Source organism: Lygodium microphyllum, chromosome 9 (assembly GCF_053477565.2).
Source record: "Lygodium microphyllum isolate KBCC chromosome 9, Lygodium_microphyllum_v1.1.10, whole genome shotgun sequence".
In the NCBI taxonomy this organism is placed as follows: Eukaryota; Viridiplantae; Streptophyta; class Polypodiopsida; order Schizaeales; family Lygodiaceae; genus Lygodium; species Lygodium microphyllum.
The window spans coordinates 73386999-73414890 of NC_141143.1; positions in this window are offsets into that span (position 1 = coordinate 73386999).

Genomic DNA, 27892 nt, shown 5'->3' on the forward strand with positions numbered 1-27892 from the left:
CTTTCCAAAATAAATTTTTGCAGAATTTTCTTCCATCCCAATTCCACGAAAAAGCAATCAAATAGTAGGATCTTCTGCAACAAAGAGATCGCGAGCCTATTTCCCAATATACCGAGTGTTTTTGGAATGCTTTATTGCAACTACGAATGCTTAAAGATGTACTTGAGACGACTCATAAGTGGAAGTTTATGTCTGGGTTACTTGGTCACTTCTATGCAGAAGTGAACATGTTTAAGCCAACGACTCTCGAAGATGCAATTTCCTTGGCCCATGATGTTGAAGATAAGATTCGAGGACGAGAGAAGCGACCACAACAAATTTCAAACAATGGTAACTTCGGTACAAAACAATTCAATTCTAATTTTTGAAGATTTAATCAAAATTTTTTCCTTCCATCTTCATTCCATAAATCTTGGACACGACCCTCTTCTTTACCATTAAACACAAATCCAAATCCTAAACCATATCTTCAGCCAAATCCCAATATTCCTAAACTTTTCGCTATTACCAATAATGTGTCTAAAGTCAAATCCATAGTTTGTTACAAATGCCATCAACTTGGACATCTAGCGGCGAATTGTCAATCCAAAAAGCCAATTGTTTACATCAACTATTTGGGAGCGACTGAAGATGAAGACCATGAAGAAATGCCAGATTTCACGGAAGATGATGACGATAACGGTATTACTTCAGATACTTTACTAGGTATACCAAATCCCCATTTTTTATTAACGATGAAATGCTTTGTGCATAGCAAAGAAAAGATTGTTTTACATGATGATAGGAGTACACACGATTTTATTTCTGCAAAATTGGTCAAAGAATTGAATTTACATACTGTTTCTACTCATTATTGCATCAAAGCTGCACTAGATACAATGGAACACAAGAAGTGCATGACTTAGAAATTAAAATTGATGATTATGTTGAATGTAGGAATTTCCTAGTTGTGCCTTTGTAATCTAGTGACATTATTCTAGGCATGCCTTGGCGTCATTAGTATAATCCCGATATAGATTATTCCATGCATTGAATGAAGATTCATTCTCATGGAAAACAAATCACATTGCATGGTATGCACACTTTTGATAATTTTTCATTGACTAGTCATACACAGGCTAAACATGCATTAAGAAAAGGTAGCAAATCTTATTTAATCTGGGTGAATGAAAATGAAGTTAGGAAAAATAAGATGCATCCTAGGTACACATAATTTCTTTCACAATTTCAAGATTGTTTTGCTGCTGACTTACCACCTGGTTTACCACCCTCATGTCCTAAAGATCATAAAATAGACCGAATTCCAGGTTCTCAACCACCATGAAAAGTACCTTATCGAAATAATCAAATTGAACAGAAAGAAATTCAAACTCAAGTTGAAGAATTATTAACCCGAGGACTCATTAGACCCAGTAGTTCTCCATTTGATGCACCTGCCTTATTAGGTTAAAAAGAAAAAAAACACTTATAGGATGTGCATTGATTATCGTTCCCTAAATAAAATCACTGTCAAAAATAGATATCCCATTCCTAGGGTAGATGATCTTATGGACAAACTACAAGGGGCTGCAATATTTAGCAAAATAGATCTTAAATCTGGATACCATCAAGTATGACTGGATACATCTGACATTTTCAAAACTGCATTTAGAACTCAATTTGGACATTATGAATTCCTAGTTATGCCTTTTGGATTAACTAATGCACCAGCCACATTCAATCGTATGATAAATCGCATATTCTTGAAGCATCAACATTGTGTCATTGTTTTCTTTGATGACATATTGGTTTTCAGTAAGAATGAAAATGAGCATTATGAACATTTATCTTTGGTTTTTAAATTACTAAAAGAGAATCAATTATATGCTAACCCTGAAAAGAGTGAATTTTTCCAAACACAAATTGAATACTTAGGACATATTGTTTTATCTAAAGATATTAAAGTTGATCTTAAAAAGATAGAAGCAATTTTGAATTGGCTGATATCTAAAAATATCATGCATGAATTATGTTCTTTCTTAGGTCTTGCCAGCTTTTACAGAAAAATTGTGAGAAATTTTTCATTGCTTGCATTACCTTTGACAAAATTATTAAAGAAAGGTATTGTGTATCATTGGTCCGAAAAAATCAACAAAAGTCCTTTGATTTACTGAAATATGCTTTAACTCATGCTCCTGTATTACAACTTTTTGACTTTACTAGACCATTTTTCCTAGTAGTCACTAACGCTAGTGGATCTGGAATAGGAGCTATCCTTATGCAAGATTCTCATCCCATAGCTTGCTCCAGCTACAAGCTTAAACCCGCTGAACGGATGCTGTATGCGTACGTAGTGAGCACCTGAAAGTTCCCAAGAACAAAGAACTCTACTTTTTGCTCAAAGAAATTTTGCACGACATGAAGCAAGAAGACTAATTGGGTACAATCTCTCCCCATACCTTGTGTGAGCGCTCCATAAAGCATGTATTTAATATATTATTCATTTTCAAGCTAAAAAATAGCTCAAATTTACAATTAGTACGCTTTACCTTTTGTGTTTGCTTTTTTCCAAATAAGGAATAAAGTAGTTGGGCGCCCAAAGAGTCGGATTGTGCACAAATACAATGTCCAATAACGAATATTTAAATCGTGCGTCTATATGCATACAAAATAATAAGAATATATCAAGTGTTTGAATAAATAAATGCGTGGAAATAAATATTGGCGCCACACCTAAGATGCGCATCCATCGAAAAATGATAATTTCTTTTAAATAACTTGAATACACGCTATCGCTTATGCTTTCCAGTGCCACCGCCCACCTGCTCTACACATCAACTAAAGCATTCACAATTGTTAGAAAATAATAAAATTAAACCGACAAAAGTGAATACTTAGCAGTCTTCAGCTACAAAATAAATAAATAGATTGGAACTTAATCCTAACCTTAATTTATTACGAGCGCGCACTCTAAAATCATAAACATCCATTAATTTTAATATGTATTTTGCGGAATCACCCACTTACACACTAATTAAAAGAGATGCCTAAAAAAGACAGACGTCCCCATCGACTTTTCGCACAAGGAATCCACCTTGTGTATAAGCCCTGATAACAAATATAATTTTACGAAATCCACCGTGGAATATGCATGTATCATACCCCCTGGTGCGCAAATCGGATGTTGTATGCATACGTAGTGAGTGCCGGAAGGTCCCCAAGAACATAGAACTCTACTTTTTGCTCAAAAACCAAGAGAGAAAATTTACATGACATGAAGCAAGAAGACTAATTGTGTACAATCTTCCCCCATACCTTATGTGAGTGCTCCATAAAGCATGTATTTAATATATTATTCATCTCCAAGCTCAAAAATAGCCCAAATTTACAATTAGCACACTTAAGCTTTTATGTTTGCTTTTGTCCAAATAAAGAATAAAGTAGATGGGTGCCCAAAGAGTCGAGCTGTGCCCAAATACAACGTCCAATAGCGAATATTTAAATTGTGCGTCCATGCATATACAAAATAATAAATATATGTCAAGCGCTTTGATAAATAAGCGCGTCAAAATAAATATTGGCACCACATCTAAGATGCACGTCTATAAAATTCTTCTAAATAACTTGAATACGCGCTATCGCCCAGTGCTTCCTAGCGCCACTGCCACCTGCTCTACACATCAACTGAAGCATTCACAATTGTTAGAAAATAATAAAATTAAACCGACAAAAGTGAATACCTAGTAGTCTTAAGCTACAAAATAAATAAATAGGTTGGAATTTAGTCCTAACCTTAATTTATTACGAGTGCACACTCTAAACTCATAAACGTCCATTAATTTAAATATGTATTTTATGAAATCACCTACTATGGAATCACACACTTGCACATTAAATTAACAAGATGTCTGAAAATGACAGGTGTCCCCATCGACTTTTTGCACAAGGAATCTACCTTGTGTACGAGCCGCGACAATAAATATAATTTTACGGAATCCACCGCAAAACCTCACAGAATCCACTGTGGAATATGCCTTCTAGCATCAACTCATGCATGGTTGTTTACACAAGTGTTCATGCATGACTATTCTTTTATCTTTGAGTCCAAGACACTTTCGACTTAGGGTTTTCAGTTGCAAATGTGTTTATCGATTCTGTCTTCAATGGCTTTGAGATTTCTCTATTGGGACTTTTATACTCTATTGAAAGTTTCATGTAGTCATCATGGAACAAAGCAAAGCTATGGATGATATTCCAAACATAGTGCATTTGACTCCATTCAATGCAATCGATTCGTTTGAATTAAAGAAAACAGTCACAACATCGTCTCTTTGACACTTGCCTGCTTGGAGCCGTTCGCATGGGTATGGGAGATAGTTATTCTTATTATATTTGCATCAAGGTATTGTATACTTTTTCGGGAGATAGTCATTTGTGTATTTTGTTGTAGCCAAAATGTGGAGTTTAGTAGAGTGAATAAAATTAATGTGTGAAAGATGAAAGAAGTGGCAAGGCAATAGGGAGGGCATGTTACTAAATCCACAAGGACAACAACGATTTGAAGAAACACAAAGGTTGCTTCAAGTTCTTTGGAGTTTAAACGCCTCGAGACCAAGATGAATGAATTGATGGAATTGTAGATGAGTTTATCCACACATGTCAATCATGCACCTGCCATTTACTCTGCAGAGTTGCATGAACAAGCTAAAGGTTGTATGGTGGTGAAGTGAGGAAACTTTTGGCAATTGTCTTTGAGACAAGCAGGTTGATGAATTTGTTGTTGAATGATATGTGGGCATTGTTTTGGGGGCTTGGAGATGACCATGAGCTTGTGATTTGCCAAAGGGATTGTCGACTACCGTTCTTGCAGTTTCAAATAAATGTTAATAGGTTTAATTCCTTGCTACAACAATTGAGTCATAAAATGAACGGTCTCAATTGAGGACTTACTCAGGATGAGACTTATGATCTATTATTATCTCACTTATATCTTATTTTAAAGTGCTTGGGCCAATTTTTTTTGTGATGATGTGTGCTTTCTTTTTGTGAAGCTTATATTGGTTTTAATGTAACAAGTTTAAGCTAAGTAAAATGTATTGGGTACTTACAATGTGATGTGATGCCTCTTTCTTGAGGTTTGATTTATATAAAGAATTATCATGTCTTGCAATGTGGATACAACTTTATTGATTTTTGCAGTATAATGCATGCGAGAGTAATATTCTCTAACTGTATGTTCTAATTTTAATATTTGAATATTCACCTCTCTCTCTCTCTCTCTCTCTCTCTCTCTCTCTTCAACATTTGGATGAAGCTTATGATCTATTGTTGTTTTGCTTATGTTATTTTGAAGTGCTTGGGCCAATACTTTTTTTGTGATAATGTGTATTTTCTTTTTTTGTAATGAGACTCAATTGAGTAAAATGTATTGGGTACTTACAATGTGGTGTGATGTCTCTTTCTTGACGTTTGATTTATACAAAGAATTATCGTTATCATTATCATGTCAAACAATGTGGATATAACTTTATTCATTTTTTCGATGTAATACATGTGAGTAATATTCTCTAATTGTATGGTCTAATTTTAATGTTTGAATATATATATATATATATATATATATATATATATATATATATATATATATCTCCAATATTAGTTTCAATGTCTAGGAACTTGCTATGGATTGGAATAATGTGCATTGTTTCTCTTTTGAAGAGTTTGTAAATATTAAATACATTTTTATTTTTAAGTATATTGCCTCTTTCTTGAGGTTTGATCTATAGAAAGACTTATTATGTCTTGCATGGTCTCTCTTTTGAAGAGTTTGAAAATACTAATTCCAATCAAGTCTCTCCTTGAAATAATGCATGGTCTCTCTTGATATGCAGGCTTTGTGAGAATCCAATCAATATGGGATTTTTGCATCGGACAACTAGCAAGGATTATGTGTTATGTATTCATAGGCATAGACTCAACTCTACATGACAGCCAAGGCACATGTATCAGGATGTCATCGCTATAGTGCGGAGTAAGGGAAAACCTGATCTCTTTATAACGATGACATGTAATTCAAAGTGATTAGAGATAACTAATGCTTTGTTGCCTGGACAGAATGCTTATCATCATCCTGATTTGACTGCTCGAGTCTTTCATAAAAAACATGATGATATGATGTATATATGGTTGAAAAGGAATCTATTTGGGAATGTTGTAGGCTATGTTAGTGTGACTGAGTTTCAAAAGAGGGGGCTACCGCATTCTCATAATTTGCTAATTTTGGAGCATCCTTTTAAACCCTCTGAAGCATGTCATTATGATAGATTTGTTTGTGCTGAGCTTCTTGATAAAGCAAAGTTTTCAGCTTTTTTTGAAACTATCTCAAAATGCAATGTCCATGGTCCGTGCGGTGCATGCGCAATGTTCGATGTACTAAAAAATTCCCTTTAAGGTTTGTGAATATAACAACTGTTGATAGCTCTGGCTATCTTGTTTATAGAAGACGAGATGATGGAAAGATGGTCACAATAAAGGGTACTACTATTGATAATCAATGGATTGTTCCATACAATCCCCACTTGAGTAAAAAAATACAATGCACATATAAATGTTGAGGTATGCTCAACAGTGGTAGAGCTGTTAAGTATTTGTATAAGTATATATACAAGGGACATGATCGTGCAACCATTAAATTTTCTATTGGAAACTCAGGGTTAAATGGTATGACCTTTGGTGAAGTGGATGAGATCGAGAGTTATTTAGATGGATGGTATGTTTCTGCATCAGAAGCGTGTTGGAGAATATATGACTATGCATTGCACAATGAGAAGCCTCATATAAAACGGTTGTAGGTGCACTTGCCTAATGGGAATTGTGTGGTATTTCAAGATACAGACAATATATCAGATGTTATGCAGAATGAAGATATCAAGAAAACTACTCTTACGGAATGGTTTGTGTGCAATTGTATTCAACCAGAGGCTCGAGCTATTCGCTATCAAGACTTCTCGGTGTATTGGGTATAGAATGCACAACGAAATGTATGGACAAAGAGAAAGCATGGAAATATGTGTGGTTGAATATACTTTGTGCTACCCATATCTATGAGCATTATTACTTGTGAATGCTCTTGACAGTGTCTTGAGGATGTATGTCTTTTGATGATTTGTGTACTATTGGCAACGTGGTGTATAACACCTTTAAGGAAGCTTGCATTGCAAAGGGCATGTTAGAGGGTGATGATGAGTGTGTTGTGTGCTTGGAAGAAGTTGCATCTGTACAAATTGGTGCCTAATTGCGTGCTTTATTAGATTTAATTTTGGTCTTTTGTGAGCCTGCGCAGCCTCGTCAGCTTTGGGATAGGTTTATGTCACTAATGGTAGAGGATATTTTGTATAAGTTACAGCTAGAGCGTGTGCATATATCTTTTGCAGTTCTACAACAAGAGGCATAAAACGAGGCTTTATTGCATCTTCAGGATCTTTTACAACAACATGGGTGAAGATTGTCTGACTTTGATGGATTGCCAGAACCTCGTTGAACAGATTCTCAGTTGTGTGCTAACGCTATTTTGGAATATGAATATGCATATCATATACTAGAGCAATGTAGAGTTTGTGTTTCTATGGAGGCAATGTTAAATGAGGGATAGAGAGTTGCATATAATGCAATTATAGGTGCTATTGTTGGAAACTTTGGAGCTTTTTTTTTGGATGGTCCCAGTGGGTCTAAAAGACATTTCTTTATAAGTTTTTGCTTGATAGGTTGCGTAGTGATCGGGATATAGCACTAGCAACAGCATCATCTGGCATTACTGCTTTGCTTCTACAAGGTGGTCATACTACTCACTCGAGATTTAAAATTCCATTGGATCTATGTAATCAATCCACCTGTAATATTCCTATTCAGAGTGATCTTGCTCAGTTATTCAGACAGTCGAGCCTTATTTTGTGGGATGAGGCTCCTATGATGCACATGTTTGCATTTAAAGTTCTTAACAAAACTTTAAGAGATGTTATGAGCTATAATAAACCATTTGGTGGAAAGGTCACTTTGCTTGAAGGTGATTTTAGGCAGACCCTGCCCGTCGTGATAACGGGCTCCTATGAAGATATTGTTCATGCGGCATTATGTTACTCTCATTTATGGTAGTATGTTAAGGTGCTAAGGTTGTCTAGGAATATGAGAATGTCAACCTTTGGAGATATAATGTATAATGGGTTTATTAGTTGGATTCAACGAATAGGGGATGGAGTGGATATTACGGAGAATTGTGATAAGTTACATATTCCATCAAGCATGGTATTGAAAGGACAATCTATCAAAACCTTGGTTAATAGTATGTACGGTGAAATATCCACAATGAGAGACTTTGGATCATATTTCAAATAGCGTGCTATACTTGCAATGCAAAATACAGAGGTGACTTCTTTGAATCATTGTGCATTGCAATCGATGCCATGAGAAGTTATACAGTACTATAGTGCGGATTCAATTGCAGAGATGGATGATAGCTCATTTATATACTCTGTAGAGTATTTAAATACACTAGCTCTTGGAGATGGATCTCCTCCCTAACTATTGCTACTAAAGTTGAATGCACCTATTATTCTGCTTAGGAACTTAAATCTAGCAAAAGGTTTGTGTAATGGTACATAGTTGATACGTAAGGCATTCAATAAAAAGGTGATAGGTGATGAGATAATAACAGGGACAAATATAGGGGAACGAGTTTTCATTCCTAGGATCACTTTTATTCCTAGCACCTTGCAATTTCCGTTTACTATGAGGTGGAGGCAATTTCCTGTTTGACTAGCGTTTGTTATGACGATCAATAAGTCGTAAGGCCAGACGTTGTCTATTGTTGGTCTTTACTTAAAGACACTAGTATTTACACATGGACAGTTGTATATTGCATTTTCAAGGGTGAAATCCTCATGCGGTGTGAGGCTCTTACTGGATGAGAATGGAAGCATTGTGAATGTCACGACGAATATTGTGTACAAGGATGTACTTCAGAAGATGCAATAATGTGCATTGCTTTTTTGCAGAGATGCATATAGAGATGTACTTTTGGAGGGAGGAATGATATGCTTGCATTTTTGCATAGATGTATCTGTTGAATTTTGATGGCTTTGTAGTCCCTGCTTGGCATACATGCGAAATGGCCTTTGTACTATATTTGGTTGGCATATACTCGGTGGTAATTGAGTATATATTTTCTGCACTGTATATAAGTATTTTCTTGACTTTTGCAGATGCCTACTCCAACCTAGGGCTATTATTGAGCTTCTGAGTATCAAAAGAAACTACAGTGTATCTTGCGCACAGTGACAACACATGATATTATAAGAAGAACGCTTGCAAGGGTCATTGAGCGTTTATATGATGATGTCAATATAGAGATTTTACTTCAAGTTTTTATTGAGGGCGTGCATTGTGGGTATACTCAGTGTTTTCGAGTGCATATGGGTGAAGCTGAGCAAGAAAATAGGTTTCAACGATCTCACACTGATAGAATACCGAGGGGGTGGCCGGCATATGAATTTAAGGACATCGGTTGTTTTGTGATGCTACATCAAGCTGTGATGATGCATACTGAGTGGTTTGCAAATGTTAGGCCACGTATTATTATTTTAATGTTAAGTAATCTTTGTCGATTGTTAGATGTGTTCACGTTTACGTTGTGGGATTTTAAAATTTTAGGTGCAAGAAAGAGAGGAAAGACTATCATGTCCCCTGTACCATCACCGGGACGAAGAATGGCAATGGGACTTGCTTCACCTGGGCATGCTATGTTGGAGAATAGAATTTTTCCTAGTGATTCCTCAAAGAAAAAAAAGCTTCATTTTGGTTAGGCCCCATGGAAAGTTTCAACATTTTTGTAGCGTTTGGATGTAGATGAATAGGCATAATCAAGAAGTGACACTTTGTGGTTTGTTAATACTTGGATTTATGGTACAAAGTTATCGACTTTGGAGCAAGCTTTTGTTTTGGGCTTTGCTTCACCTGTGTGGATTGTTAATACTAATGAGAGTTTGTATTTGATGCTTGGATATGCTTAAACAATGTGGTTCATTTCAGCATAACAATGTTATTTCTGATTGTAACATCCAAGGATCATGTGGAGCTACTTCTAACTGTTGCACAAAGCAAGTATGGATACAATTACAATATTGGTACATGGTCATTGTATGTATATATGAATCTATGTACTCCTAGATGTATGTTTGGCCTTTTGTACATGCGTGTAAGAGAGAGAGAGAAAGAGAGGAAGAGAGACCTTTTATTCATGTGTGTAAGAGAGAGAGAGAGAGGGAGGGAGGGAGGGAGAGAGTGATTGAGTGAGTGAGTGTGGATACAAAGGGGGGAGGTGTAAAAGGGGTGAGAGATAGAGGGGCTGCGAGTAGAGGAGAGTAAAGCATGTGATGTTTTTGTGATAGCATTATCCAATGTGTGAAAGGGAAGTGAACTTCCCTTGCACCCCACTTTGTGGCAAAGCGGAATGCTAGTTTAACTTATTTGAGCTAGTGGAAGAGAGTACATGACATTTAGCGGAGGTGGCCATATGCAAGCGAATGCATGGAGACTTGTGGGGAGACCATCCATATGAGTTGTGAATGTAGACTGGTTTCCCCCACCGATAGAGCTAAGCTCAATGAGGCTTGGCTCTAACAGGACATCTATATCTATACTAATCTATATCTATATCTATACTTCTATACTAATGTATTATTTTCATCGGAAGTTTGGTGAAACACCTAACCTCCGAATTCATCCCACGCCTCTTACCACATTATTTTTGGAGATTTTCTACAATTTTTTAAAAAGTTAAATTTTAAGTGATTAGTTTTAGGCTCATCTCATCATCGTGATAGGGGCGTAATTAATGACCCACCCCTCCTACCTCTTTGCTTTGGGTGGTGTAGGTTTAGGTGCTAATCTTACCGTGCATTGCTCAATATGTGTGGTTTCTCTGCTCAGGTTTGTTCTATGCGTCTCTCTCCCTCTCTCTTTGCGCAACATGGTGTAATGGCAGGTTAGTCTCTGTACATAGAGAGAGAATATGTGTGTGTGTGTGTGTGCGCGCGCGCTTGATGTGTAGAGATAGAGAGAAAAGAGAACAATTGTTCTCACTCTCTCTCTTTCTCTCTCTAGTGGTGGCGAATGGGCACAGGCCGAATGGACAGAGAGAACAAGAAAAAATACTTGCTATGCCTCTCTCTCTCTCTCTCTCTCTCTCTCTCTCTCTCTCTCTCTCTCTCTCTCTCTCTCTCTCTCTCTCTCTCTCTCTCTCTCTCTCTCTCTAGTGTGGTTGCAAGCGGGCATGGGCTCTCTCTCTCTCTCTCTCTCTAGTCGATTAGGTCGCAAGCGTGCATCCATTGGGCCTCTTCAATAGGATGATTTTTAAACTTAATCAAGTATCTAGAATATCTACGGCCAGTTCTAGTGGTCATAAAGTCAGTGTCTAGAATAGTTTCTAGTTCAAGGATTTTAGTTTCTTCTTTTAACGAGGGTTTTCATAGATAGGGTGGACAGGTAAGTGGCCTTTAAAAGGTTATAGCAAACTGATATGCAAAGTATTATGGATCTTTCAATGTTTGGGCAGTTCTAATTAAAATACATTGTCATTGATATTGTGAATTATTTTGAAATGTCTATAAAACCTAGGTGCTAATTTAACAAGGTGTTTCTTAACACTTTGCAATCTTCTCTTTTCAATGCGTAATTAAATATAATAATCAATTTTGAAACTCATGGGTTGTCTTTTCTTATCAGCTTGTTTAGTGTATGATAACTGGGCTTTCGCAATCATGTCTTAAGGAAAAATAGTAGCATGTGTATTGGTAATATCATTAACAGCTTTAACTTTATTTGACAATGATGTGACGTGTAGGTAATCTATGTCCATAAATAATTTTAAAAGGTGCATTGTGCATAGATGTGTGGTGTATTATTGTATAAAAATTAAAGTGGATGTAAATGTGTATCTTATGTTTGTGGTTTTGAAATTATGTATGCACGCAAAAGATCTAGAATTGTACTATTAGTAGCTTCTATTTGTCCATTGGTTTCAGGATGGAATGCAAATGAGAAATTAATCTTAGTATCCAAATTAGCAAACAAAGTAATCAAAAAATTATTACAAAATCTAGAATCATGATAAGAAATAATAGCTTTTGGCAAACCATGACTAGTGAAAATAGTCTTACAAAATAATTGTGCAGCTTGAGATGGAGTTAATGTTTTTTTACATGGTAGGAAATATGCTTGCTTACTAAATCAATCAACTATAGTCCAAATTATATCATGATCATCTTGTCTATTAGGCAAACCAATTATAAAATTCATTGAAATATGTTTCCATGGACGGTTAGAAATTGGTAAAGGCATTAACAAACCATATTGCTTACCATGGTGTCGCTTGACTCTTTGACAAATTAAACACTTAGAAAGAAAGTTACAAACATCATATTTCATTTGCGATCAATAAAAATCTTCAATTAATGTTCTTAAAGTGAAAATAATAACTCTATTTTCTTGATATGTAGGACAATGAATTTCATGTAACACAAATTATCTAAATTAAACAGTGACAATTTTTTCTCATTAAACATAAATCCATTAGAATAAGATAGAATCAATTGGAATCCAGCTATTAGCAATTAATTTGTTCCAATTAGCTTGAAAAATGGAGTCATAGTCATATGTATTCTTCATAGGAGTAAGGGAATCAAAAGATAGAATGTAAATATTATGAATGCTTCATCTTCTACTCAAGGTAGCGGCAATAACATTTTCTCTTTCTGCTTGATATTGGATAAGTGGATGAAAATTTTGAATGAAAGCAGTCTATTTAAAATGATAGTCAAAAATTTGTGGCTGACTAAAGAGATACTTGATACTTTGCTGGTCAGTTTTAATCATAAATTCGGATCCCATCAGATAGTGTTTTCATTGATGTAAAGCTTGTACTACAGTTAACAATTTTTTATCATAGGTGGAATGCTTCAATTCAGAAGGTTTAAGTTTGCGACTAGAATAGGCAATGCGATATGAATCTTGCATGAGGACAATTCCTATTCACTGATCTACTAGTATCAGTGACTACTAGAAAGAATGGTTGATTAAAATCAGATAATTGCAAGACAAGTGTATGTGTTAAAGTATGTTTCAACAAATCAAAAGACTTGCTAGTTGTTAGACCATTGATACACAACACCTTTCTTTAATAATTTTGTCAAAGGCAATGCAAGTAATGAAAAATTTCTCACAATTTTTTTATAAAAGCTGGCAAGGTCTAAGAAAGAATGTAACTCATGTATATTTTTAGGGATTGTCCAATTAAAAATTTTCTCTATCTTTTTAGGATCAACGCAAATACCATCAGAAGAAACAATGTGACCTAAGTATTCAATCTATGTTTGGAAAATTTCACTCTTCTCAAGGTTAGTATATAATTGATTCTCTTTCAACAATTTGAAAAATAAAGATAGATGTTCACAATGCTCATTCTCATCCTTACTAAACACCAATATATGATCAAAGAAAACAATCACAAAATTTTGATACTTAAAAAATATATGATTCATCATACATTGAATGTAGTTGGTACATTGGTTAAACCAAAAGGCATAACAAGAAATTTGTAATGATCAAACTGAGTTCTAAATGTAATCTTAAAAATGTCAAGTGTATCCATGCGTACTTGATGATATTCAGATTTGATATCTATCTTGCTAAAAACAATGGCCCCTTGTAGTTTATCCATGAGATCGTCTACCCTAGGGATCGGATATCTATTCTTAAGAGTGATTTTGTTTAGGGCATGATAGTCAATGAATATCCTATAGGTATTATTTTTCTTCTTAACTAATGGGACAGATGCACAAAAAGGAAAACTACTAGGCCTAATGAGTCCTTGATTCAATAGTTTCTCAACTTGTATTTGGATTTTTTTTGTTTAATTTGATTGTGTCTATAAGGTGCTTTACATGGTGGTTGAGAACCTGGGATTAAATCTATTTCATGGTCTTCAAGATGTGTAGTTGGTAAATCAGTAGCAAAACAATCTTGGACTGACAATTCGCTACTAAGACTTGTAGCAAACCATAGCCTTTGCTTTTGAGACATTGTTAGTAAGGGATAGAAATTTTGGTATATTATGATTTGGTTGAATTAGCAGTTGATGGTAAAGTAGGAGGTCAACTCTAGGATTTACGGAAAAAAAAGGAACAAAGCGATTTTGATTGAATCTTCGGAAGTTAGAATTGAATTGCTTTGTATCAAAGTTACCATTAACCGAAAATTTTTACGGTCACTTTTCTCGTCCACAAATTTAATCCTCCGCATCATGTGCTAAAGAAATCGCATCCTCCAAGGTCTTTGGCTTGAACATATTCACTTTTGCATAGAAGTGACCAAGCAAATCGGACATATACTTGCGCTTGTGGGTCATCTTATAAATATATTCGAGCATTCAAAGTTGAAGTAAGGCACTCCAAAAATGCTCAGTGTACTGTGGGATGGATTCTCGATCTCTTTGTTATAGGAGATTTCACTATTTGATGGATTTCTCATGGAATTGAGGTGGAATGAAATTCTGCAAAAATTCTTTTGAAAGGCTTTCCAAGTAGAGGTACAATCAATACTCTTGCGGACAATAGTCCACCATAATGATGCTCTGTCTACTAGATGATTAGTGACGCATTTAAGTTTATCTTTTTTAGCATATTGCTTTTCATGAAAATAGTCATCAAACTGATTAATGAAAGTACTAACAATTTTTGCCATCATGTTGTCCATTAAAAGTGCAGAATTTAAAATTTTGTTTACTTATATTGGCCTCTTTCCTAAGAGTCTATGTATCAAGTGTCGCATCAATAATACGTCGAATAACATCTTCAAGTTACGCTCCGTTGTCTTGATCGACAGTTGATTGTTAAAGTGTAATCAATTGTGCTTGCAAGTTTTGACATGCCATTCGCTCTTCTTGAAGGTGCATCATGATTAGATTCAATTTTTGCTCCATAGTTGACTCGGGCAAATCTCCTTCGCCCATAAAATCATCCATATGATGATTCGACATCTTGCAAGAATCTCAAACAACCTCACACACTTAAAATCTCATTAGAAGGATGAGCGTAGCTCAAATTTGGGTTTACAAGGCTTGCTTTTTTTAAAAAATTTTACTTTTTCTTTTACGATCTTTCTTTTTTCTCGAATATGGTAATTGAAAACAGTCTTCTTCCAAGAAAAATAGTCTTTCGCATAGACTGCGTGTGATAGTCTAGTTGTAAATCTGTAAGCCAAAGTTGTAGGTGGGAACAAGGGCTTGCTGAAACTTCAAAACCTATTCAGGAGTACCACGGTATGAACAACCGCTAGATAAGAGTTTGATAGTTGAACTTTAAGCTTTAGTTAAGCTTAATAACTTAAAGCTTTTAAAAAAATGCTTAAGTAAATTGTGGGATCAACGACAGGACGGTGGCACGCTCTTGATGAAATTGACGGCCGTGAGTACATGCTTCTGTCATAGTTCGTAAAGTTTTGGAAAGCTTAGAGATTAAGCTCTCTAAGCTTAAGCATTAAGCTTAGCTTTGCATTAATTATGAATTGATTTATCTCTAAGAAAAAACAACTTGAAGAGGAGACTTCTAGAGTGGTCCTCTGCTTGCTATGAGAGGTCCTTCGTGAGATCAAAGGGTACAATAGGGGGTTCTTCACCGCCAGGAACACGCATGTGTTGACAGTTCCTTGTGAGACAGCCTGTAGAGCCAGTTCGTTCTAGGAGCTTCGCCTTCGCACAAGATGGTAAGCGATTGAAAGTTGTTGATCTCAGCTTTGCTCTGATGCCACTGATGCACAGATCGGATGTTGTATGCATGCATAGTGAATGTCGGAAGGTCCCCAAGAACAAATAACTCTACAAACCTTCATAATTGCAAGAAAAAAAACAAGAGGGAATTTACATGACATGAGACAAAAAGACAAATGGAGTGCAATCTCCCCCCATGCCTTGTATGAGTGTTTCACAAGGCATGTATTTATATATTTATTTAACTTCAAGCTAAAAAATAGCCTACTTTACAAATAACATGCTTTTGCTTTTGTGTATGTGTTTGCTGAATTATAGAGTAATATGTTTGGGCATCCAAAAGTTGGGATGTGCTCAAATATAATTATAGAGTAAGGCGTTTGGTCGTCCAAAAGTCAGGATGTGCTCAAATACAAATATCAAATAATGAAATATTTAACCGAGCACCTTCGTGTATACAAGATAATAAATATTTCATCAAGCGCTCGAATAAATATTGGTGCTATGCCTTTAGTGATAAGGCGCATGCCCATAAAAAATAGTAATTCTTCTAGGCATTTGGATTCATGTTATCGCCCGGTACTACCCAACGCTACTGCCGCTTGCTTTACACATCAATTGAAGCATTCACAATTGTTAGAAAATAATTAGATAAAACCCAACAAAAGTAAATACCTAGCAATATTTAGCTACAAAATAATTAAATAGGTTGGAACTCTATCACGACCTTAATTTAATTCGAGTGTGTACTCTAAACTCGTAAATGTCTATTAATTTAATATGTATTTTATGGAATCACCCACGTACACATTAAATTAATCTGATACCCAAAAAGGACAGGCATCCCTATCAACTTCTCACACAAGGAATCCACCTTGTGTACGAGCCCCATCAAATAAATATAATCACAGAATCCACCGTGGAATATGCCTCCTAGCATCAAAAAGTGAGAACATTACAAAAGTGGAAGAAAAGGAGATAGAGGTTAGTGTAGAGATTGAAGAAGATCCTCTTGATTGTGTCTCAATATTTCCCAGCAATCTCATCAACAAAAAGAGATATGTATTACTAAATGATATTCAACACCTTTTTTATCTCAGAGAAGATTACTGCTTAGCAATCCTTGCAACATGGGGCTAAAATGATAAGAATGTTATAGGTTACGAACAAGAATTGCTAGCAAGTCTTGATGTTGAGGAAGAGAATTTTCAAGATAGCTCTATATCCTTGCATTCATGTATTATTTTGATCGTGGAATATGAAAAGGAGGGGCTACCTATACAGAGGAAGTGTTAATAGAGACTTAGTATTGATGACATGGGGTATGAAGAGAAACCAAAGTCTCCATCAAAGAAGAAACCAAAAAGTTTAATAAATCTTTATGATGATAGGCTTCTTAAAGAAGATGAAAATCTTAAGGTATGGAAGATAATTTCAAGATATCCATTGTGGTTTATATTAGAGTTTGTTATGCATTATAGACAAATATTATTGGATATTTATCTATTGACATCTTACACTATTGTGGTTTATTGTGCAAATAGAAATTGAAGGTCGAAATAACTTTCTTGGAAGAGCCAAGGGCTCAAGGCAATTAAAGCTTGGAAAAATTCAAGGCCTTGGTCATTATATTGGAATCTTAAATAATCAAACAATTGCAATTTATCATAGCAGGTTGTTAAGCTTTCCAAGCTTGCCAATGACGGCTTTGAAAGCTATTTGTAGAAGCTGTAAGAGTTCTTTGCTTCATGCCTAGATATAGTGGAGGGCACGATACTTTGGAGTTCTTGGCTCTTATTTTCTCTCCCATGTAAGAGATGCCAAGAATTTGAAGCTCTAGTATGTCTCATCTCCTAAGAAAAACACTCCCTTTTCTTCAAGAGCTGGTAGAGATTATATGAAATATGAGCAAAATGAGGAATCCAAATAAGATAAAACACAAGCTCCAAGAAACCTACGAACCTCTGAAGTAGAAGAGCAAGTATCGGCAATCTTCTTTATGGCACTAACACGGGAAGGCCTCCTGCCATAATAACCGCATATATATACTAAAGAGATCGTTGAGAGCTGCTCCGACTCTTTGGAAAGCAGATTATGAGTGCGGAAGACCTGTTGTTCTTACTAGATAAGCAATGCATGTCTCATCGACAATACTAATGGAAATGGTCTAGTTTTCATAGGTAAATTCTGGGCTATAGGAAATAAGAGTTCTTGAAATGTAGAGGTCTAATTGAGTGGGATGAAACAAAAGATTCCTCTAGAGGCCCTAGTGAGTTTCTTGAAACCAGAGACTCTTCTACAAACAATAAAGTCAAACTAAAAGATATCAAGGGTTTCTTGAAACCTATCTTTTTCCATCTCTTTGTTTAGTTTGTAAAAAATCTTTGCTTTGCACAAGGGTTTAAATATCCCTCTTTTCTTCTTTGGGTGACAGTTTGTATAGTCATTGTCAAAGATGATGTATTACATGATGTGGTTATGTCTTTGAGCTTGAATTTGTACCAAATTTGTCTATAGAACCATTGAAATACCTCTAATAAATTGTTTCCTTTGTATTTTCCACCTCCATGTCTTGTGTGTCTAAAGTATTTTGTTCTTGCTTGATAATGTGATTTTTTCATACCTTGGGTTGACCAAATAGATAGAGATCCATATTTCTTGATAAAATATGGACCATGGTTGTGTAAAATATGTTGCATAGTTAACAAATAAAGAAATTTAATTAAAACAACTTATATAAGTTAGACATTGAAGAGACATGCATATGCAAATTTCTTACTGTATAGTGAGTGAAATGTTGATCACCCCAAGCTTCTATCATTGCCTTTTTAAAAAGGTTCAATTGGTTTTTGAAGTCTATGAGATGATCATCATTCCATTCACTTTTATCATAATAAAATAATACTTTGTCTAGTGTTTTCTAAACATTTTCTTTTCTATTTTTGAGCTTGTTCATTATCAGCATGATCCTTAATTGCATTATATAGGGATTTCCACTAATTGTATCTAATAGTTGAGTAACCATTCCTAGAGTTTATCTTACCAAGTCTCCCATGAAAGCCTAGCCTGAACCTTCTAGCCTTCCCTCCACCAATAGATGGCTTTTTGGAGACATAATTGCCATGCTTAGACTTTTCAAGATCTAGTTCAATAACAATATTACCACCATGCAAACCAATTGCAAATAAGACTTTTTTCAACTTTGTTATAGTATCTCTTTTAGCTAATAATGGCTTCAACTTCCATGCAAACCCTATATAAAGATGAATAAGCTTTTCAAATATCTTGCAAAGTGCATGAAGTGTACAGATATGGGCATTCACTAAAGGAATATCTAAGATTGGCTTAAATTATGGATCCTTGTTGTGCCTAGCGGGAGCTCTATTTCAACTGCTTGGGTTCAACTCTATGGGGGGTTGGGGACATGCAATATATGCAAGGAGATCTGGAGTTGATTCTCTTTGACACATTGCACATACATTTGTATGTCTTTAAGTCACTAGTTATGTACCACTCAATCTTAGTTCCCAAATCCTTCAACAAATAGCTTTTTTCCTGCTTATTCTCTCTTAATAACATCATGTATTGGTGTTTGATGAAAAACCCAATATAATATATCAAAATCTTATGTATCTAATGATTACAATGACATTGAGTGATTGAAATGATCTAATGAAAGTGCTCTATTCATCAAGGTAATAGAGACCCTATCTAGTTTTGTGCATTTTAGAATCTCAATTTCATCAAGTTTAACTACAAATCTAGCCACTCCTGCCTCTTCTACTGACAAGTCATAGAATATGATCATTAAACATTATAGGGTAGGCAAGTCAAGGAAAATATTGTTAAATTTCTTGAATACAACTTTCTTTTTCCTACCCTTGAAGCTAGCCTTGATATGAAAAGGCTCACCCAGAATCTCCATCAATTTGTTATTCACTCTTTGTCTAATAGTTCTAACCATAGATGGCCTTAGAAGTATGCGATTACATACTTGTCCTTACTTCATATTTGATTGTAAAATCTGAAAAAGTTAGATATAAGCATCTTAACTAATACCAATACTATCTAGTGTCTTCTACACTAACTTAGTATCCAAAGAACGATCCTTTATAAATGGCTCTAAGAATTGTTACTATACCTTTTTAAATTTCTTCTTCTCCAAGATATCTTTTGAAACTACTAAAGGAAGAAGATTATAATAAAATTGAGATGCTTTTAAAGAATCTCTTTCACTTGCATTTGATTTGATAATATTTTTCTTCTATTTTCTACAATGTAACTTTAATTCCTGTACTATTTTCTCAAAGAATATTTGTGATTTTCTATCGTATTTTGATTCAAGAATCTATGCCATGCTAAATTATGGGTATTCAAGGAAAATTTCTGTATCAGTTGTTGTTATTCCTAGTTTGCTATGGTAGAATAGGCCAATAAACTTTGGCAATCTTATTGGTTTCATGGGCATAATTTTGATGATTTGGACGTCACTCCTAGAAAGAAAATTTTTTAAAGAGTAGCTGGTGAAAGAATAGGACTCTAATATTTAAAGATTTGGGTGCAACAAAGGATTCCAATCTATTCAAATAAGATTTTAGTTATATCTATAAGGTAGAGCATTCAAGTTTCTTCCTTCTCAAAGTTCTTGCTATAAGTTTTATTTTAATGCTCTAATTTCAAGATTCATGCAATGGAAGCAATGCCATGTTGCAATGATTTAGTCAATAGCATGAATATCTCAATCTATTCAAGAGTTCTCAATGTTGTGAGTTCAAAGTAGTCTAGTCCAAGTTGAAATTTCATATTTCTCACATCCACTAGTTTCAAGTGTTTATTTTAGGAGTTTCAAGATGCAGTCCTAATTTCAAATCTTTAGGTTTCTTCTCCAAAATTAAAATGTCAGTAAAGGAAGATACAAGCGGAGCATATTGAGGAGCAATTGGAAATGATGAGAGAAAGTAATCTTTTCTAGGAAGACATTATGATTCATTTCTATAAATGGAGAGTTTCAAGATATTCCTTCTTTAAAATGTCCTAAATTTAGGCTATTTCAGAGAAAATAGAGATTCATGCAGTTTCAAGGTAGACATGCACTCAAGCAAATTCCCACAATTCAGAGAGTTTTCTATAACTTAGGCAGATTATTATAGTTTAGGAAAATTTCCCTAACTGAGGTAGTTTCCTAGAATATAGGCAGATTCATGCAATTCAAGTAGATTCATGTAATTTCCAAGAGATGGTGGAAACGAATACGAAGAATACTCACCAGAAAAGTGCTACCAACAAAGAAGGGGATTAGAAGAAACTTCAAGAAAATGCAATAATGAAGAATGGATTGGCAAGAAATACTTCTTAGGCTAAGATGATGAATAGAAAGATGTAGAAGAAGATACAATAAAGAATAAGGAGAAGAAAGGATTTTTCTTTATCGAAATCAATCCTAATGGAATAATCTAAAGCGCAAAAGTATTGTAGAGATGACATGAATAACTTGAATTACAATAGTTTTAGGTATAACCTAAAGTGAAAAAGTGTCATGAGTTGTAGAAATAGCAAGAGTAACTTGAATTGTCAAAGATCTATTAGAGATGGCATGATAAGATAGAGAAATTTGATCAAATAGGAGTTTTCAAAAAATACTTGCAAAAGAGTTTTTCAGGAAGCCTGAACTATAGAAATTGCATTAATAACTTGAATATCATAGGCTAAAAATTGGTTACTTCATCATTGCAAAAGTTAGGAGGTTGGCTGAAAGAAAATTAGGTTATTTGGAAATTGTAGGCATGTTTCACCATGGGTATCCTTTGAGCATGGACATACCTTAAGATCTTGTTCGTATATTTATGAGTCTTGTGAAAGAGGAAAATCATGCAAGTATTTCTGCACGGTCGATTTATGTATGCAGTTCAATGGTATTTGTAAGAAGCTTTCTTCATCAGCAGTAAAGAAAGGTGTAGGTTCAAGGATAAATAGAGCATGGGAAAAGTTGAGTTCTTTTGAGAATGTACTTGATGATGCTTATGAGTGGTATGATGACCATGAAGGCCATAAATTTAAATCTTGCTCCAATTTGAAGCATGTTTGTAGATTGCTTAGAACACTTGAGAAGATCAAGGAGAAATATGAGGATGTTTTGGTTTCTACTTTGGATTCAAGTTCAAGTGATGATGATGATTGGTACCCTATACTTATAGTTTTGCTAAAGATTGAAGCCAAGGGAGTGAGAGAGGAAAAGTACTGCCAAAGTAACCAAGGATTCTCTAGTGCCGCAAACACAACAAAGACACTTACCAACAAGAGAGTGGAGCATCACACACCTTGCATCAATAACTTCAAGGTATTTTCCATATTTTGGTCTCTTGCAAACTGTCATAATCAATCTCCAATTAGTGTTTCTAAAGAAGAAATAAGTAATGAAGTTATCACAAGAAGGTTGATCAATTTGGTGATCAAGAAGATAAATTTGTATTCAAGAAGATGATGTTGTCATGGATGAAAAGCATGAGGATTATGGTTTTCTCAATGAAAATGCTAGTATGGATTATTTTTTTGGTTTTCTTACTGGATTTGAGAAGGATAATATAGCAAGAAAGTTAGATTTTAGTGAAAAGGCTTTGCAACTACTTGAAATGCTAGTACTTATAATGCAAAATGTATCATTTTAAGATGTAGTTTTTCAAGGTATCTATATTTCCAGCATACTGAATATTATTTCAAGACATTATACTATTCAATGTGAAGAAATTCAAAAGTTTTATGCTTCTGCAAACATTCAAGTTGATTGCTTATATAAGCAATTTTCAAAACAACAAGTTTCAAGATAGTAAATGATTAATTTTCAGCAATGTTTAGATTTACAATAGCAAGTTGAATGTTAGGAATTATAAAAATCACTTAGTTTATGTGGTTTTCTTGAGGATTTACAAGGGATATGTTCTATGTATCGATCTTCAATTGAGATGGTTCAATGGCTTTCTTTTGAGTTGGAAAAGGAAAGGAATGCATAAAAATTTACAATAATTGAGGCTTTTTCTGTTATCAATTAGCTTCAAGAAGAGAAAGCTTTGCTTCAATGAGAGGTTTCCCATGTTAAGAATGCAATGGAATTGCAACTTTCACATTGTTTTGAAGTTATTAATTCTTTTGAGGAAGTCGTTTTGGAGAAGGATAATGAAATTGCTTATTTGCATACTTGATTAGCCTTTTCTCATATTCCAAGTCAAGATGTTATTCTTGAGGATCTATATGCACAAGCAATTAGTTTGGTATATGATGTAGAGGGTGATGGGGAGGAGATATTTCTTCAAGAAAATCCTTTAGTGGTTCCAATATTTAAAATAGTCTATGTTGATAGCATCAATCAAGGGTATTAGGAGCAGCCCAAAAGTACAAAAAAATGGAGTTTCTGGATAGCAAACTATTCAACTTGCAGATCAAATTGGTCAGAACAGTATCTTGAAGATCCTTTTAGAAGTCAAAAGTAATTTGAATTTTAGGGAAAGCCTAGGAATTGAGTATAAAGTGGTTCAAGACCATTGAATCAATCATCTAAATTTGGGCAATAAGAAAAACTTGAAAATAAAAACACTAAGGACTAGTGTGTGGACAGTTCCAATGTGCAAGATGAGGAAGGATTGAAGGCTATTATTTAGATTGAACAAAGGTATAAACATATTATGAGAAGGTCTACAAGAGTGGTAGAGGATGAAGTATGGGAGGTCAATTTGAAGAAGAAAGAAAAGGCTAAGCTTATCAAGGTAAGCATACATGTTAAGGAGGCATTCAAGAAAGATCTCATCAAGCTATGTAGGGATATTTGATTGGGATTACACAGATATGAGAGGGTTTGATCGAGTGGCTTGTCAACATAGAACTACTTTGAAGAAGGATGTCAAATCGATCATACAAAAGTGAAAGATAAATGTACCAATAATTTCTTGTTTGCTCATAGTGTAAGAATTAGAAGATGGATTACAGAAACTTGAATTCCTGCAACCTTAAATCTTGAAACAACAACTTGAGTTCTTACTCATGACTATATGTGTGCATCACGTGGGTTCAAAATAAAGTATTTTTAAAATACCATTTTTATACAATTTTTACATACAAAAGGGTGCAATATAAAGGGTTTACTTACAGATTGAAATAGAAAAGGGTTATGTTTTATTCATGAAAAATTCACAAATAAGGATATTTATAAATAGGCCTTGAACACACGTGATGTAGAGGATATATATATAGTAACTTCCCTGAGTTGCAACAACAATGGAAAGTGTTGCAATATTTTAAAATGCATGATATGCAGCAAAAAGTGCCACACCAAACTCAAAAGTTTAAATTTTTTTAAAAAAAACAAGGTGAGGAATCATGACATCTCACCCAACACCCAATTGGAAAGCGAGCTGTGCAAGAAGTGTCGGGAACCTTTGAAGCAAAAGAAGAGTCAATCATCCCCGAGTCCATGACATCTAGGAGATAAGCGATCCCGCAGCTCCATACAATGGAGTAATCCAAGAATGCTTCTCATGAAGCAAGCTCAACTCATCAATGCACGGATGTAAAGCATCAGAGTCACGCATAGCATCACCGTACCGCATACAAGATAGCGGAGAACAGTCAAACTCTCCAGAGTCAATCACTGAAAGAGAACCAACATCCCGAACACTCATCCAACAGGGTCTCAAGACTACATGTGGCCTCAACGAAGTGAGACTGACATATGGCTGGCTGTCCAGCTTTGAAAACTACAAGAAAATGACTCTCATGAGCCTGCAAGGGGTCTAGCAACTGAGCACCAACATCTTGACCCTCGCTGCTACGCATAGCTATGTAATCTGGGCCAATAAGTCCCTCATTTTCAGCATAAACAGCTTGTTGTAATGGCACTATAACTGCTGTAAAATCAGCCATAAAGCATACTAAATGCTCATCAAGAGGCCTAAGAGGTGTTTGCGCCTCATAAAGATGGCATGATGGCTACGTATGACCTGCTAGGCATCCAAATCCCATAATCTGTAGGCCATAAAGCCACCATCTACATAACCAAGGAGGATACATCTACGTGACATAGGCTCATGTGGCATATGTACAGATGCCTGGCAACCAAAAATCCTCAAATAATCATAGGAGGGTTGCATGCCACTCCATGCCTCATGAGGTGTAATACGATCCAAGGTCAAGCATGGTGTCTTGTTAACCAAATAAACTGCTGTCATAAGGGCCTTAGCCCAAAATCCATAAGACAACCCAACTATGGTAAGCATAGAAGCAACCTTTGCCTGTAAGGTCAGGCACATGCCATGAGAAATCCCATACTACTGTGTGCACAAGAAATCAATGGCATATTGCTAACAAGAGATCTGAAAGCTGGGAGAGAGAGCATGACTCTCATAATCCATTTGCAAGCATCTAGGCCTGCTACCAGCAGAATCCATAAACCTGTCAAGCATAACTGCAACATCCTCAATCTGCACCAAGGGAAAAGCCCAAACACAATGGGTAGCATGATCAACAAAGGTCACAAAGTACGACACTCCACCAAGTGATTGGGAAGACATAGGTCCATATACTGCACAATGGACAAGATCTAGAGAAGCATGCCTCATACGATTGCCATAAGCCAAGGGGGCTCTGCAAGGACCAAGAGTACAATCAGGGCAAACATCAAGATCTGTAAGTGACATAGGAGGCAACAATGAGTTTGAACGAGACAAGATCTCCATCTCTCTATGGTGCATATGGCCTAGGCAATAATACCATAACAATGCATGTGGTATCCAAATAATTGCAACCATATAATCTACCATATGAGAGACATGCACTGGGTAATGAGAACCAACTCTAGAACCTCTGGTCAAAACCAATCAACCACGACATATCTTGCATGACCTATCCTAAAGAGAAATAGAGTAACCTGTATCATGCAACTGACTGACAGAAATCAAGCTCTTATTGAGCATGGAAACATGTAAAACATTCCTAAACATAAGAGAAGTCCCATTAGGCAAAGCTAGGTGTATATCCTCTATACCAAGAATAGCATAAATCTGCTCAAGGCCTAAAGAAGTGCATCCATCAAACTCCTTGTAAGTAGAGAACCATGCTCTATGTGGAGTAACATGATAAGATGCCATAGAATACAATAGCCAATCTGAGGCGTAGGCCATATCACTGAGTAAGAAAGTTGTAGGAAAACTAGATAACAGGAGTATATGCTCAACTGCATCATCATGGGTAACAACATGTACCTCACCCCACTAGTAATAGTGGTAACACCTGCTGCATCTCCTGTATCTCTGACTCTCTGCTCATGTCGAGTCCGTCTCTGTCTCTACTGCTCTTTAATCCATCTGAAAATTTTTCTTTTAACATGCCCAAGCTTCCCACAATGGAAGCATACATCTATAGAAGAAGAATAGAAGACAACAAGGAATCCAAGTCATCATGAATAGGGCTATCCATAGCATCCACACAGCTCAAGCAATCAAGGGGTATCCCAACAGAGGGAACATGCTCATAAAGACAATCATCTGCAAGTACATTAGTGGTAGAAGCATGTTGCAAAGGCTCATGAAATCTCAACACATGGGAGGACATAAAGGCATCAACTAAGGATGTAAAAGCTCCCACATGAAGAAGAGTCGTAGCCAACTGCATGACATAACCAACCATAGTATAGTAAAGCATAAGACATATGCCATAAGAGAATATGGTATTTAGCCATGAAATCAGCCCATAACCATAATGGCAAACATGACTCTGCAGTACATCTGACCACATAGTAGCATCCAAGTCAATGCAAGACCGGTAAGTGGCATAAGATCTTGCAATGGTCAAGCTCTAGGAGAAGCCCAAGTATCTGTAGTACAACAACATCCAAATAAGTGGCTCTGTAAAGTACATGATAGTAGGCAAAGTGTATAGCCGAGTAAGCATCAAGAGCAACTGCTCTCTGACCTGTATGGGCAAAAGCAACCCAACTAGCATAGAAGCTAGGCAACACAGAAGCAACAAAGCCATAACTACTAAACCCAAGCACTATCAAGAAGTCTAGTGATCAAGGAGTAACCCACAAAGAACCAAACATCAATGAGAAATGAAATCTCAATAACCAACTGCCAAGACAATGGAGCAAGCACTGCTCAAAACATGTATCTAAATCCAAGTAAATCCAAGATCCATAATCGGGGCATTAAGGGCCAAATAGCATCCAAGTTGCATAAGTGATAAGCCAACCAAATGCAAACTGCTCCATAAAATTCTCAAAAGCAAGTTGATTCAAGCCCAAAAATATGCTATACTACAGTCGAACCCAAGAGAGTCCACATCAGAAATCAGTCCCATAATGGGTAGCATGGGGCATAAACCTTGTCAAGTGAAATGCCAACTATAAAGAAAATGACAGTCAACTAAGAATTGAGCTCTACTCTTTGATCAAGAACCATCCGGGAGCGTAAACATCAAAGATTTATCATCCAAATACATCAGCATATCATTCCAAGTAGTCGGAAGCACCCGTAGACCATAGGCATAACCAAACTAGAGGTAAAATAACTTATCAACTAAGGTAGCATAAATCCCAACCAACAACAAAGTGTTCGCATCCAAATTAAGGCTCAATAGCTCTCAAATAGAATATACGGGCATAAACCATGATGACCAAGCATCAATACATCCAACAAGACACCCGAATGTCAACAAAGAGCATTATGCATAAGTAGTCCCTGATAAAACTTTGCTACCTAAACAATGCACAATAGTAAATCCCTACATAAATCGAGCTATGGAAGCTTAAACCAAGTCCCAAAGCATCTCAAAACATTGGTCAAACTCCCCAAAGCATTTGGGCGTCAAATACCAAGCCTTGAGAGCATCAGATAAGCTAAGAGCATGGCATTTTCTTGTTGTAAATCAACTTAGATCTGTTATAAAAAAATTGTGATCAAAATTTGGTAGATCTGACATCGCCATTGCGTGCAAAGCGTGCCAAAACCCCAGGTTAGACTCTTACCATGCCTAAATCGAGTTCCGGATGCCCGAGATATGAGAAAAAATGGGATTTTTGAGCCAAATTTTGAAACAGGCGCAAAAAATTTG